The 15041-nt window shown below is 46.5% G+C and overlaps 6 non-coding genes across 6 annotated transcripts; all 6 read left to right on the top strand.

The window, feature by feature from the left end:
• Nucleotides 1-1167: 1167 nt before the first annotated feature.
• Nucleotides 1168-1286, top strand: LOC147103940 (5S ribosomal RNA). The gene has a single exon (XR_015072859.1). It is a non-coding gene; the product is annotated as a 5S ribosomal RNA (ribosomal RNA).
• Nucleotides 1287-3697: 2411 nt separating this feature from the next.
• LOC147103939 (5S ribosomal RNA) lies at nucleotides 3698-3816 on the top strand. The gene has a single exon (XR_015072848.1). It is a non-coding gene; the product is annotated as a 5S ribosomal RNA (ribosomal RNA).
• A 2428-nt stretch (nucleotides 3817-6244) lies between these two features.
• LOC147103938 (5S ribosomal RNA) lies at nucleotides 6245-6363 on the top strand. The gene has a single exon (XR_015072755.1). It is a non-coding gene; the product is annotated as a 5S ribosomal RNA (ribosomal RNA).
• A 2427-nt stretch (nucleotides 6364-8790) lies between these two features.
• LOC147103937 (5S ribosomal RNA) lies at nucleotides 8791-8909 on the top strand. Its single transcript, XR_015072474.1, has one exon. It is a non-coding gene; the product is annotated as a 5S ribosomal RNA (ribosomal RNA).
• A 2420-nt stretch (nucleotides 8910-11329) lies between these two features.
• Nucleotides 11330-11448, top strand: LOC147103936 (5S ribosomal RNA). Its single transcript, XR_015072729.1, has one exon. It is a non-coding gene; the product is annotated as a 5S ribosomal RNA (ribosomal RNA).
• A 2419-nt stretch (nucleotides 11449-13867) lies between these two features.
• Nucleotides 13868-13986, top strand: LOC147103935 (5S ribosomal RNA). The gene has a single exon (XR_015072837.1). It is a non-coding gene; the product is annotated as a 5S ribosomal RNA (ribosomal RNA).
• Nucleotides 13987-15041: the final 1055 nt, after the last annotated feature.

The raw sequence follows: 15041 nt of genomic DNA, 5'->3' as shown, positions 1-15041 counted from the left end.
ATGCACTCCAAGGTCCCGCTGATCCTCTGCATTTCTCAGTGTCCTACCATTTATTGTGTATTCCAACTGAATTCCATTTGCCACTGTTCTGCCCACTAGACGAGTCCATTGATATCTTCCTGCAGTCTACAGCATTCTGTTTCATTATTAACCACACGGCCAATTTTTGTATCATCTGCAAACTTCTTAATCATACTTCCTACATTCAAATCCAAATCATTGATATATACCAGAAAAAGCAAAGGGCCCAGTACTGAGTCGGTGCAGGCTCGATGGGCCGAAATGGCCTCTATCTGCACTGTGGGGTTTCTGTGATTCTGTGAGCCCTGCGGAACCCCACTGGAAACAGCCTTCCGGTCACAAAAACACCCTTCGACCATTACCCTTTGTTTCCTGCCTCTGAGCCAATTTTGGATCCAACTTGCCACTTTGCCTTGGATCCCATGGGCTTTTACTTTCGTGACCAATCTGGCATGCGGGACCTTATCAAAAGCCTTGCTAAAATCCATATAGACTACACCAAAGGCACTACCCTCATCGACCCTCCTTGTTACCTCCTCGAAAAATTGAATTGCGTTAGTCAGACACGACCTTCCGTTAAGAAATCCACGCTGACTGTCCCTGATTAATCCGTGTCTTTCTAAATGAAGATTTCTCCTGTCCCTCAGAACTTTTTCCAATAATTTTCCCACCACCGAGGTTAGGCTGACTGGCCTGTAATTATGCGGTCTATCCCTCTCTCCCTTTTGAAAGAACGGTAGCACGTTAGCAGTCCTCCAGTGGTCGGGCACCACACCTGTAGCCAGAGAGGATTGTAAAATGATGGTGAGAGCCTGTGCTATTTGGTGTCTTACTTCTCTTAAGAGTGTGGGATAGATTTGATGCGGGCCTGGGTATTTGTCCAGTTTGAAAGATGCTACAGCCCTTAAGACTTGGTGTTTGAGCATGTTTATTTGATGTAATATTTGAATAGAAGGCAATGAAGGGTTGGGCTTGTAGTTTGTTTGTGTGGGAGGCAGAGCAGCAAGAAGAGGTGGAGGGGGGGTGGGGGGTTGCGGGAGGAGTAAAATTTGTAAATGTAAATTGAGTGTTGAATACTTGTATGAATGCGTAGAAGAGAAAAAAATGGGCGACAGCTTTAAGTAAAGAGAAAGCCAGCTAGCATATGCCTACAGCCATACTAGTCTGAATACGCCCGATCTCGTCTGATCTCGGAAGCTAAGCAGAGTCAGGCCTGGTTAGTACTTGGATGGGAGACTGCCTGGGAATACCGGGTGCAGTAGGCTTTTGCTGCCGCCACAGGCTGCTCAACGTTTTGCACACACTGCTCTTAATCAATCAACATCCTTTTTGCTGCTCTCTCTCTCTCTCTCTCTCTCTCTCGCTTTCCTTTGACCATTTCTTCGCTGCACATTCTCCTGCTGCTACACAAATGCAAGGGGCTCCAGACACAGGGCCGAAATAAGCAGAAGAAGAAAATAAGATAGCCAAAATAAACACACTGGCGGAGGGCCACCAGGACACAGCAGCAGAGAGGAGAGACAAGGTGCATAGAAAACTCGGAGGGACAAACAGCAACAGAACAAAGAAGAATGTCGAAAGAGCAGCAGTTAAATTCAGGAAAAAAGCAAAGCCAACTAGCATGCTGTTGAAATGCATGTGTGTTAATGCGAGGAGTGTTACAAATAAGATTGACGAGTTGCAGGCGCAAGTTGCCACATGGGGTTATGCAATAGTAGCCATAACGGAGACCTGGCTTCAAAATGGGCGGAATTGGAAACTAAACAATCCTGGCTACAATGTAATAACATTTGTAGAAGTCGTGTGGGCAGATGTCACATGATCAGGCAGAATCATAGAAATTTACAGCACAGAAGGAGGCCATTCGGCCCATCTTGTCCGTGCCAGCCGACAAAGAGCAATCCACCCAAATCCCACTTTACAGCACTTGGTCCGTAGCCTTGTAGGTTACGGCAGTTCAAGTGCATATCCAAGTACTTTTTAAACGTGATGAGGGTTTCTGCCTCTACCACCCTTTCAGGCAGTGCATTCCAGACCCCCACCATTCACTGGGTGAAAAAATGTCTCCTCAAATTCCCTGTAAACCTCCTACCAATTACTTGAAATCTATTATTGACCCTTCTGCTAAGGGAAATAGGTCCTTCCTATCCACTCTATCTCGGCCCCTCATAATTTTACACACCTCAATTAGGTCTCGCCTCAGCCTCCTATGTTCCAAAGAAAACAACCCCAGCCTATCCAATCTTTCCTCATAACTAAAATTCCCCAGCCCAGGCAACATCCTCGGAAATCTCCTCTGCACCTTCTCTAGTGCAATCGCATCCTTCTTGTAATGTGGTGACCAGAACTGCACGCGGCACTCTAGCTGCGGCCTAACTAGTGTTTTATACAGTTGAAGCATAACCTCCCCGCTCTTATATTCTACGCCTCGGCTAATAAAGGCAAGTATCCCGTATGCCTGCTTAACCACTTTATCTACCTGTCCTGCTACCTTCAGGGATCTGTGGACATGCACTCCAAGGTCCCGCTGATCCTCTGCATTTCTCAGTGTCCTACCATTTATTGTGTATTCCAACTGAATTCCATTTGCCACTGTTCTGCCCACTAGACGAGTCCATTGATATCTTCCTGCAGTCTACAGCATTCTGTTTCATTATTAACCACACGGCCAATTTTTGTATCATCTGCAAACTTCTTAATCATACTTCCTACATTCAAATCCAAATCATTGATATATACCAGAAAAAGCAAAGGGCCCAGTACTGAGTCGGTGCAGGCTCGATGGGCCGAAATGGCCTCTATCTGCACTGTGGGGTTTCTGTGATTCTGTGAGCCCTGCGGAACCCCACTGGAAACAGCCTTCCGGTCACAAAAACACCCTTCGACCATTACCCTTTGTTTCCTGCCTCTGAGCCAATTTTGGATCCAACTTGCCACTTTGCCTTGGATCCCATGGGCTTTTACTTTCGTGACCAATCTGGCATGCGGGACCTTATCAAAAGCCTTGCTAAAATCCATATAGACTACATCAAAGGCACTACCCTCATCGACCCTCCTTGTTACCTCCTCGAAAAATTGAATTGCGTTAGTCAGACACGACCTTCCGTTAAGAAATCCACGCTGACTGTCCCTGATTAATCCGTGTCTTTCTAAATGAAGATTTCTCCTGTCCCTCAGAACTTTTTCCAATAATTTTCCCACCACCGAGGTTAGGCTGACTGGCCTGTAATTATGCGGTCTATCCCTCTCTCCCTTTTGAAAGAACGGTAGCACGTTAGCAGTCCTCCAGTGGTCGGGCACCACACCTGTAGCCAGAGAGGATTGTAAAATGATGGTGAGAGCCTGTGCTATTTGGTGTCTTACTTCTCTTAAGAGTGTGGGATAGATTTGATGCGGGCCTGGGTATTTGTCCAGTTTGAAAGATGCTACAGCCCTTAAGACTTGGTGTTTGAGCATGTTTATTTGATGTAATATTTGAATAGAAGGCAATGAAGGGTTGGGCTTGTAGTTTGTTTGTGTGGGAGGCAGAGCAGCAAGAAGAGGTGGAGGGGGGGTGGGGGGTTGCGGGAGGAGTAAAATTTGTAAATGTAAATTGAGTGTTGAATACTTGTATGAATGCGTAGAAGAGAAAAAAATGGGCGACAGCTTTAAGTAAAGAGAAAGCCAGCTAGCATATGCCTACGGCCATACTAGTCTGAATACGCCCGATCTCGTCTGATCTCGGAAGCTAAGCAGAGTCAGGCCTGGTTAGTACTTGGATGGGAGACTGCCTGGGAATACCGGGTGCAGTAGGCTTTTGCTGCCGCCACAGGCTGCTCAACGTTTTGCACACACACGCGCACACACTGCTCTTAATCAATCAACATCCTTTTTGCTGCTCTCTCTCTCTCTCTCTCTCTCTCTCTCTCTCGCTTTCCTTTGACCATTTCTTCGCTGCACATTCTCCTGCTGCTACACAAATGCAAGGGGCTCCAGACACAGGGCCGAAATAAGCAGAAGAAGAAAATAAGATAGCCAAAATAAACACACTGGCGGAGGGCCACCAGGACACAGCAGCAGAGAGGAGAGACAAGGTGCATAGAAAACTCGGAGGGACAAACAGCAACAGAACAAAGAAGAATGTAGAAAGAGCAGCAGTTAAATTCAGGAAAAAAGCAAAGCCAACTAGCATGCTGTTGAAATGCATGTGTGTTAATGCGAGGAGTGTTACAAATAAGATTGACGAGTTGCAGGCGCAAGTTGCCACATGGGGTTATGCAATAGTAGCCATAACGGAGACCTGGCTTCAAAATGGGCGGAATTGGAAACTAAACAATCCTGGCTACAATGTAATAACATTTGTAGAAGTCGTGTGGGCAGATGTCACATGATCAGGCAGAATCATAGAAATTTACAGCACAGAAGGAGGCCATTCGGCCCATCTTGTCCGTGCCAGCCGACAAAGAGCAATCCACCCAAATCCCACTTTACAGCACTTGGTCCGTAGCCTTGTAGGTTACGGCAGTTCAAGTGCATATCCAAGTACTTTTTAAACGTGATGAGGGTTTCTGCCTCTACCACCCTTTCAGGCAGTGCATTCCAGACCCCCACCATTCACTGGGTGAAAAAATGTCTCCTCAAATTCCCTGTAAACCTCCTACCAATTACTTGAAATCTATTATTGACCCTTCTGCTAAGGGAAATAGGTCCTTCCTATCCACTCTATCTCGGCCCCTCATAATTTTACACACCTCAATTAGGTCTCGCCTCAGCCTCCTGTGTTCCAAAGAAAACAACCCCAGCCTATCCAATCTTTCCTCATAACTAAAATTCCCCAGCCCAGGCAACATCCTCGGAAATCTCCTCTGCACCTTCTCTAGTGCAATCGCATCCTTCTTGTAATGTGGTGACCAGAACTGCACGCGGCACTCTAGCTGCGGCCTAACTAGTGTTTTATACAGTTGAAGCATAACCTCCCCGCTCTTATATTCTACGCCTCGGCTAATAAAGGCAAGTATCCCGTATGCCTGCTTAACCACTTTATCTACCTGTCCTGCTACCTTCAGGGATCTGTGGACATGCACTCCAAGGTCCCGCTGATCCTCTGCATTTCTCAGTGTCCTACCATTTATTGTGTATTCCAACTGAATTCCATTTGCCACTGTTCTGCCCACTAGACGAGTCCATTGATATCTTCCTGCAGTCTACAGCATTCTGTTTCATTATTAACCACACGGCCAATTTTTGTATCATCTGCAAACTTCTTAATCATACTTCCTACATTCAAATCCAAATCATTGATATATACCAGAAAAAGCAAAGGGCCCAGTACTGAGTCGGTGCAGGCTCGATGGGCCGAAATGGCCTCTATCTGCACTGTGGGGTTTCTGTGATTCTGTGAGCCCTGCGGAACCCCACTGGAAACAGCCTTCCGGTCACAAAAACACCCTTCGACCATTACCCTTTGTTTCCTGCCTCTGAGCCAATTTTGGATCCAACTTGCCACTTTGCCTTGGATCCCATGGGCTTTTACTTTCGTGACCAATCTGGCATGCGGGACCTTATCAAAAGCCTTGCTAAAATCCATATAGACTACATCAAAGGCACTACCCTCATCGACCCTCCTTGTTACCTCCTCGAAAAATTGAATTGCGTTAGTCAGACACGACCTTCCGTTAAGAAATCCATGCTGACTGTCCCTGATTAATCCGTGTCTTTCTAAATGAAGATTTCTCCTGTCCCTCAGAACTTTTTCCAATAATTTTCCCACCACCGAGGTTAGGCTGACTGGCCTGTAATTATGCGGTCTATCCCTCTCTCCCTTTTGAAAGAACGGTAGCACGTTAGCAGTCCTCCAGTGGTCGGGCACCACACCTGTAGCCAGAGAGGATTGTAAAATGATGGTGAGAGCCTGTGCTATTTGGTGTCTTACTTCTCTTAAGAGTGTGGGATAGATTTGATGCGGGCCTGGGTATTTGTCCAGTTTGAAAGATGCTACAGCCCTTAAGACTTGGTGTTTGAGCATGTTTATTTGATGTAATATTTGAATAGAAGGCAATGAAGGGTTGGGCTTGTAGTTTGTTTGTGTGGGAGGCAGAGCAGCAAGAAGAGGTGGAGGGGGGGTGGGGGTTGCGGGAGGAGTAAAATTTGTAAATGTAAATTGAGTGTTGAATACTTGTATGAATGCGTAGAAGAGAAAAAAATGGGCGACAGCTTTAAGTAAAGAGAAAGCCAGCTAGCATATGCCTACGGCCATACTAGTCTGAATGTGCCCGATCTCGTCTGATCTCGGAAGCTAAGCAGAGTCAGGCCTGGTTAGTACTTGGATGGGAGACCGCCTGGGAATACCGGGTGCAGTAGGCTTTTGCTGCCGCCACAGGCTGCTCAACGTTTTGCACACACACGCGCACACACTGCTCTTAATCAATCAACATCCTTTTTGCTGCTCTCTCTCTCTCTCTCTCTCTCTCTCGCTTTCCTTTGACCATTTCTTCGCTGCACATTCTCCTGCTGCTACACAAATGCAAGGGGCTCCAGACACAGGGCCGAAATAAGCAGAAGAAGAAAATAAGATAGCCAAAATACACACACTGGCGGAGGGCCACCAGGACACAGCAGCAGAGAGGAGAGACAAGGTGCATAGAAAACTCGGAGGGACAAACAGCAACAGAACAAAGAAGAATGTAGAAAGAGCAGCAGTTAAATTCAGGAAAAAAGCAAAGCCAACTAGCATGCTGTTGAAATGCATGTGTGTTAATGCGAGGAGCGTTACAAATAAGATTGACGAGTTGCAGGCGCAAGTTGCCACATGGGGTTATGCAATAGTAGCCATAACGGAGACCTGGCTTCAAAATGGGCGGAATTGGAAACTAAACAATCCTGGCTACAATGTAATAACATTTGTAGAAGTCGTGTGGGCAGATGTCACATGATCAGGCAGAATCATAGAAATTTACAGCACAGAAGGAGGCCATTCGGCCCATCTTGTCCGTGCCAGCCGACAAAGAGCAATCCACCCAAATCCCACTTTACAGCACTTGGTCCGTAGCCTTGTAGGTTACGGCAGTTCAAGTGCATATCCAAGTACTTTTTAAACGTGATGAGGGTTTCTGCCTCTACCACCCTTTCAGGCAGTGCATTCCAGACCCCCACCATTCACTGGGTGAAAAAATGTCTCCTCAAATTCCCTGTAAACCTCCTACCAATTACTTGAAATCTATTATTGACCCTTCTGCTAAGGGAAATAGGTCCTTCCTATCCACTCTATCTCGGCCCCTCATAATTTTACACACCTCAATTAGGTCTCACCTCAGCCTCCTGTGTTCCAAAGAAAACAACCCCAGCCTATCCAATCTTTCCTCATAACTAAAATTCCCCAGCCCAGGCAACATCCTCGGAAATCTCCTCTGCACCTTCTCTAGTGCAATCGCATCCTTCTTGTAATGTGGTGACCAGAACTGCACGCGGCACTCTAGCTGCGGCCTAACTAGTGTTTTATACAGTTGAAGCATAACCTCCCCGCTCTTATATTCTACGCCTCGGCTAATAAAGGCAAGTATCCCGTATGCCTGCTTAACCACTTTATCTACCTGTCCTGCTACCTTCAGGGATCTGTGGACATGCACTCCAAGGTCCCGCTGATCCTCTGCATTTCTCAGTGTCCTACCATTTATTGTGTATTCCAACTGAATTCCATTTGCCACTGTTCTGCCCACTAGACGAGTCCATTGATATCTTCCTGCAGTCTACAGCATTCTGTTTCATTATTAACCACACGGCCAATTTTTGTATCATCTGCAAACTTCTTAATCATACTTCCTACATTCAAATCCAAATCATTGATATATACCAGAAAAAGCAAAGGGCCCAGTACTGAGTCGGTGCAGGCTCGATGGGCCGAAATGGCCTCTATCTGCACTGTGGGGTTTCTGTGATTCTGTGAGCCCTGCGGAACCCCACTGGAAACAGCCTTCCGGTCACAAAAACACCCTTCGACCATTACCCTTTGTTTCCTGCCTCTGAGCCAATTTTGGATCCAACTTGCCACTTTGCCTTGGATCCCATGGGCTTTTACTTTCGTGACCAATCTGGCATGCGGGACCTTATCAAAAGCCTTGCTAAAATCCATATAGACTACATCAAAGGCACTACCCTCACCGACCCTCCTTGTTACCTCCTCGAAAAATTGAATTGCGTTAGTCAGACACGACCTTCCGTTAAGAAATCCATGCTGACTGTCCCTGATTAATCCGTGTCTTTCTAAATGAAGATTTCTCCTGTCCCTCAGAACTTTTTCCAATAATTTTCCCACCACCGAGGTTAGGCTGACTGGCCTGTAATTATGCGGTCTATCCCTCTCTCCCTTTTGAAAGAACGGTAGCACGTTAGCAGTCCTCCAGTGGTCGGGCACCACACCTGTAGCCAGAGAGGATTGTAAAATGATGGTGAGAGCCTGTGCTATTTGGTGTCTTACTTCTCTTAAGAGTGTGGGATAGATTTGATGCGGGCCTGGGTATTTGTCCAGTTTGAAAGATGCTACAGCCCTTAAGACTTGGTGTTTGAGCATGTTTATTTGATGTAATATTTGAATAGAAGGCAATGAAGGGTTGGGCTTGTAGTTTGTTTGTGTGGGAGGCAGAGCAGCAAGAAGAGGTGGAGGGGGGGTGGGGGGGTTGCGGGAGGAGTAAAACTTGTAAATGTAAATTGAGTGTTGAATACTTGTATGAATGTGTCGAAGAAGAGAAAAAAATGGGCGACAGCTTTAAGTAAAGAGAAAGCCAGCTAGCATATGCCTACGGCCATACTAGTCTGAATACGCCCGATCTCGTCTGATCTCGGAAGCTAAGCAGAGTCAGGCCTGGTTAGTACTTGGATGGGAGACCGCCTGGGAACACCAGGTGCAGTAGGCTTTTGCTGCCGCCACAGGCTGCTCAACGTTTTGCACACACACGCGCACACACTGCTCTTAATCAATCAACATCCTTTTTGCTGCTCTCTCTCTCTCTCTCTCTCTCGCTTTCCTTTGACCATTTCTTCGCTGCACATTCTCCTGCTGCTACACAAATGCAAGGGGCTCCAGACACAGGGCCGAAATAAGCAGAAGAAGAAAATAAGATAGCCAAAATACACACACTGGCGGAGGGCCACCAGGACACAGCAGCAGAGAGGAGAGACAAGGTGCATAGAAAACTCGGAGGGACAAACAGCAACAGAACAAAGAATAATGTAGAAAGAGCAGCAGTTAAATTCAGGAAAAAAGCAAAGCCAACTAGCATGCTGTTGAAATGCATGTGTGTTAATGCGAGGAGTGTTACAAATAAGATTGACGAGTTGCAGGCGCAAGTTGCCACATGGGGTTATGCAATAGTAGCCATAACGGAGACCTGGCTTCAAAATGGGCGGAATTGGAAACTAAACAATCCTGGCTACAATGTAATAACATTTGTAGAAGTCGTGTGGGCAGATGTCACATGATCAGGCAGAATCATAGAAATTTACAGCACAGAAGGAGGCCATTCGGCCCATCTTGTCCGTGCCAGCCGACAAAGAGCAATCCACCCAAATCCCACTTTACAGCACTTGGTCCGTAGCCTTGTAGGTTACGGCAGTTCAAGTGCATATCCAAGTACTTTTTAAACGTGATGAGGGTTTCTGCCTCTACCACCCTTTCAGGCAGTGCATTCCAGACCCCCACCATTCACTGGGTGAAAAAATGTCTCCTCAAATTCCCTGTAAACCTCCTACCAATTACTTGAAATCTATTATTGACCCTTCTGCTAAGGGAAATAGGTCCTTCCTATCCACTCTATCTCGGCCCCTCATAATTTTACACACCTCAATTAGGTCTCGCCTCAGCCTCCTGTGTTCCAAAGAAAACAACCCCAGCCTATCCAATCTTTCCTCATAACTAAAATTCCCCAGCCCAGGCAACATCCTCGGAAATCTCCTCTGCACCTTCTCTAGTGCAATCGCATCCTTCTTGTAATGTGGTGACCAGAACTGCACGCGGCACTCTAGCTGCGGCCTAACTAGTGTTTTATACAGTTGAAGCATAACCTCCCCGCTCTTATATTCTACGCCTCGGCTAATAAAGGCAAGTATCCCGTATGCCTGCTTAACCACTTTATCTACCTGTCCTGCTACCTTCAGGGATCTGTGGACATGCACTCCAAGGTCCCGCTGATCCTCTGCATTTCTCAGTGTCCTACCATTTATTGTGTATTCCAACTGAATTCCATTTGCCACTGTTCTGCCCACTAGACGAGTCCATTGATATCTTCCTGCAGTCTACAGCATTCTGTTTCATTATTAACCACACGGCCAATTTTTGTATCATCTGCAAACTTCTTAATCATACTTCCTACATTCAAATCCAAATCATTGATATATACCAGAAAAAGCAAAGGGCCCAGTACTGAGTCGGTGCAGGCTCGATGGGCCAAAATGGCCTCTATCTGCACTGTGGGGTTTCTGTGATTCTGTGAGCCCTGCGGAACCCCACTGGAAACAGCCTTCCGGTCACAAAAACACCCTTCGACCATTACCCTTTGTTTCCTGCCTCTGAGCCAATTTTGGATCCAACTTGCCACTTTGCCTTGGATCCCATGGGCTTTTACTTTCGTGACCAATCTGGCATGCGGGACCTTATCAAAAGCCTTGCTAAAATCCATATAGACTACATGAAAGGCACTACCCTCATCGACCCTCCTTGTTACCTCCTCGAAAAATTGAATTGCGTTAGTCAGACACGACCTTCCGTTAAGAAATCCATGCTGACTGTCCCTGATTAATCCGTGTCTTGCTAAATGAAGATTTCTCCTGTCCCTCAGAACTTTTTCCAATAATTTTCCCACCACCGAGGTTAGGCTGACTGGCCTGTAATTATGCGGTCTATCCCTCTCTCCCTTTTGAAAGAACGGTAGCACGTTAGCAGTCCTCCAGTGGTCGGGCACCACACCTGTAGCCAGAGAGGATTGTAAAATGATGGTGAGAGCCTGTGCTATTTGGTGTCTTACTTCTCTTAAGAGTGTGGGATAGATTTGATGCGGGCCTGGGTATTTGTCCAGTTTGAAAGATGCTACAGCCCTTAAGACTTGGTGTTTGAGCATGTTTATTTGATGTAATATTTGAATAGAAGGCAATGAAGGGTTGGGCTTGTAGTTTGTTTGTGTGGGAGGCAGAGCAGCAAGAAGAGGTGGAGGGGGGGTGGGGGGGTTGCGGGAGGAGTAAAACTTGTAAATGTAAATTGAGTGTTGAATACTTGTATGAATGTGTAGAAGAGAAAAAAATGGGCGACAGCTTTAAGTAAAGAGAAAGCCAGCTGGCATATGCCTACAGCCATACTAGTCTGAATGCGCCCGATCTCGTCTGATCTCGGAAGCTAAGCAGAGTCAGGCCTGGTTAGTACTTGGATGGGAGACTGCCTGGGAATACCAGGTGCAGTAGGCTTTTGCTGCCGCCACAGGCTGCTCAACGTTTTGCACACACACGCGCACACACTGCTCTTAATCAATCAACATCCTTTTTGCTGCTCTCTCTCTCTCTCTCTCTCTCGCTTTCCTTTGACCATTTCTTCGCTGCACATTCTCCTGCTGCTACACAAATGCAAGGGGCTCCAGACACAGGGCCGAAATAAGCAGAAGAAGAAAATAAGATAGCCAAAATACACACACTGGCGGAGGGCCACCAGGACACAGCAGCAGAGAGGAGAGACAAGGTGCATAGAAAACTCGGAGGGACAAACAGCAACAGAACAAAGAAGAATGTAGAAAGAGCAGCAGTTAAATTCAGGAAAAAAGCAAAGCCAACTAGCATGCTGTTGAAATGCATGTGTGTTAATGCGAGGAGCGTTACAAATAAGATTGACGAGTTGCAGGCGCAAGTTGCCACATGGGGTTATGCAATAGTAGCCATAACGGAGACCTGGCTTCAAAATGGGCGGAATTGGAAACTAAACAATCCTGGCTACAATGTAATAACATTTGTAGAAGTCGTGTGGGCAGATGTCACATGATCAGGCAGAATCATAGAAATTTACAGCACAGAAGGAGGCCATTCGGCCCATCTTGTCCGTGCCAGCCGACAAAGAGCAATCCACCCAAATCCCACTTTACAGCACTTGGTCCGTAGCCTTGTAGGTTACGGCAGTTCAAGTGCATATCCAAGTACTTTTTAAACGTGATGAGGGTTTCTGCCTCTACCACCCTTTCAGGCAGTGCATTCCAGACCCCCACCATTCACTGGGTGAAAAAATGTCTCCTCAAATTCCCTGTAAACCTCCTACCAATTACTTGAAATCTATTATTGACCCTTCTGCTAAGGGAAATAGGTCCTTCCTATCCACTCTATCTCGGCCCCTCATAATTTTACACACCTCAATTAGGTCTCGCCTCAGCCTCCTGTGTTCCAAAGAAAACAACCCCAGCCTATCCAATCTTTCCTCATAACTAAAATTCCCCAGCCCAGGCAACATCCTCGGAAATCTCCTCTGCACCTTCTCTAGTGCAATCGCATCCTTCTTGTAATGTGGTGACCAGAACTGCACGCGGCACTCTAGCTGCGGCCTAACTAGTGTTTTATACAGTTGAAGCATAACCTCCCCGCTCTTATATTCTACGCCTCGGCTAATAAAGGCAAGTATCCCGTATGCCTGCTTAACCACTTTATCTACCTGTCCTGCTACCTTCAGGGATCTGTGGACATGCACTCCAAGGTCCCGCTGATCCTCTGCATTTCTCAGTGTCCTACCATTTATTGTGTATTCCAACTGAATTCCATTTGCCACTGTTCTGCCCACTAGACGAGTCCATTGATATCTTCCTGCAGTCTACAGCATTCTGTTTCATTATTAACCACACGGCCAATTTTTGTATCATCTGCAAACTTCTTAATCATACTTCCTACATTCAAATCCAAATCATTGATATATACCAGAAAAAGCAAAGGGCCCAGTACTGAGTCGGTGCAGGCTCGATGGGCCGAAATGGCCTCTATCTGCACTGTGGGGTTTCTGTGATTCTGTGAGCCCTGCGGAACCCCACTGGAAACAGCCTTCCGGTCACAAAAACACCCTTCGACCATTACCCTTTGTTTCCTGCCTCTGAGCCAATTTTGGATCCAACTTGCCACTTTGCCTTGGATCCCATGGGCTTTTACTTTCGTGACCAATCTGGCATGTGGGACCTTATCAAAAGCCTTGCTAAAATCCATATAGACTACATCAAAGGCACTACCCTCATCGACCCTCCTTGTTACCTCCTCGAAAAATTGAATTGCGTTAGTCAGACACGACCTTCCGTTAAGAAATCCATGCTGACTGTCCCTGATTAATCCGTGTCTTTCTAAATGAAGATTTCTCCTGTCCCTCAGAACTTTTTCCAATAATTTTCCCACCACCGAGGTTAGGCTGACTGGCCTGTAATTATGCGGTCTATCCCTCTCTCCCTTTTGAAAGAACGGTAGCACGTTAGCAGTCCTCCAGTGGTCGGGCACCACACCTGTAGCCAGAGAGGATTGTAAAATGATGGTGAGAGCCTGTGCTATTTGGTGTCTTACTTCTCTTAAGAGTGTGGGATAGATTTGATGCGGGCCTGGGTATTTGTCCAGTTTGAAAGATGCTACAGCCCTTAAGACTTGGTGTTTGAGCATGTTTATTTGATGTAATATTTGAATAGAAGGCAATGAAGGGTTGGGCTTGTAGTTTGTTTGTGTGGGAGGCAGAGCAGCAAGAAGAGGTGGAGGGGGGGTGGGGGGTTGCGGGAGGAGTAAAATTTGTAAATGTAAATTGAGTGTTGAATACTTGTATGAATGCGTAGAAGAGAAAAAAATGGGCGACAGCTTTAAGTAAAGAGAAAGCCAGCTAGCATATGCCTACGGCCATACTAGTCTGAATGCGCCCGATCTCGTCTGATCTCGGAAGCTAAGCAGAGTCAGGCCTGGTTAGTAGTTGGATGGGAGACTGCCTGGGAATACCAGGTGCAGTAGGCTTTTGCTGCCGCCACAGGCTGCTCGACGTTTTGCGCGCACACACTGCTCTTAATCAATCAACATCCTTTTTGCTGCTCTCTCTCTCTCTCTCTCTCTCTCTCTCTCGCTTTCCTTTGACCATTTCTTCGCTGCACATTCTCCTGCTGCTACACAAATGCAAGGGGCTCCAGACACAGGGCCGAAATAAGCAGAAGAAGAAAATAAGATAGCCAAAATACACACACTGGCGGAGGGCCACCAGGACACAGCAGCAGAGAGGAGAGACAAGGTGCATAGAAAACTCGGAGGGACAAACAGCAACAGAACAAAGAAGAATGTAGAAAGAGCAGCAGTTAAATTCAGGAAAAAAGCAAAGCCAACTAGCATGCTGTTGAAATGCATGTGTGTTAATGCGAGGAGCGTTACAAATAAGATTGACGAGTTGCAGGCGCAAGTTGCCACATGGGGTTATGCAATAGTAGCCATAACGGAGACCTGGCTTCAAAATGGGCGGAATTGGAAACTAAACAATCCTGGCTACAATGTAATAACATTTGTAGAAGTCGTGTGGGCAGATGTCACATGATCAGGCAGAATCATAGAAATTTACAGCACAGAAGGAGGCCATTCGGCCCATCTTGTCCGTGCCAGCCGACAAAGAGCAATCCACCCAAATCCCACTTTACAGCACTTGGTCCGTAGCCTTGTAGGTTACGGCAGTTCAAGTGCATATCCAAGTACTTTTTAAACGTGATGAGGGTTTCTGCCTCTACCACCCTTTCAGGCAGTGCATTCCAGACCCCCACCATTCACTGGGTGAAAAAATGTCTCCTCAAATTCCCTGTAAACCTCCTACCAATTACTTGAAATCTATTATTGACCCTTCTGCTAAGGGAAATAGGTCCTTCCTATCCACTCTATCTCGGCCCCTCATAATTTTACACACCTCAATTAGGTCTCGCCTCAGCCTCCTGTGTTCCAAAGAAAACAACCCCAGCCTATCCAATCTTTCCTCATAACTAAAATTCCCCAGCCCAGGCAACATCCTCGGAAATCTCCTCTGCACCTTCTCTAGT

The sequence above is a fragment of the Somniosus microcephalus genome, chromosome 19 (assembly GCF_052327205.1).
Source record: "Somniosus microcephalus isolate GS21.2 chromosome 19, FLI_Smic_1.0, whole genome shotgun sequence".
Taxonomy (NCBI): domain Eukaryota; kingdom Metazoa; phylum Chordata; class Chondrichthyes; order Squaliformes; family Somniosidae; genus Somniosus; species Somniosus microcephalus.
Note: the sequence above shows the minus strand (reverse complement) of the source record. Positions and strands in the feature narration are given on the sequence as shown.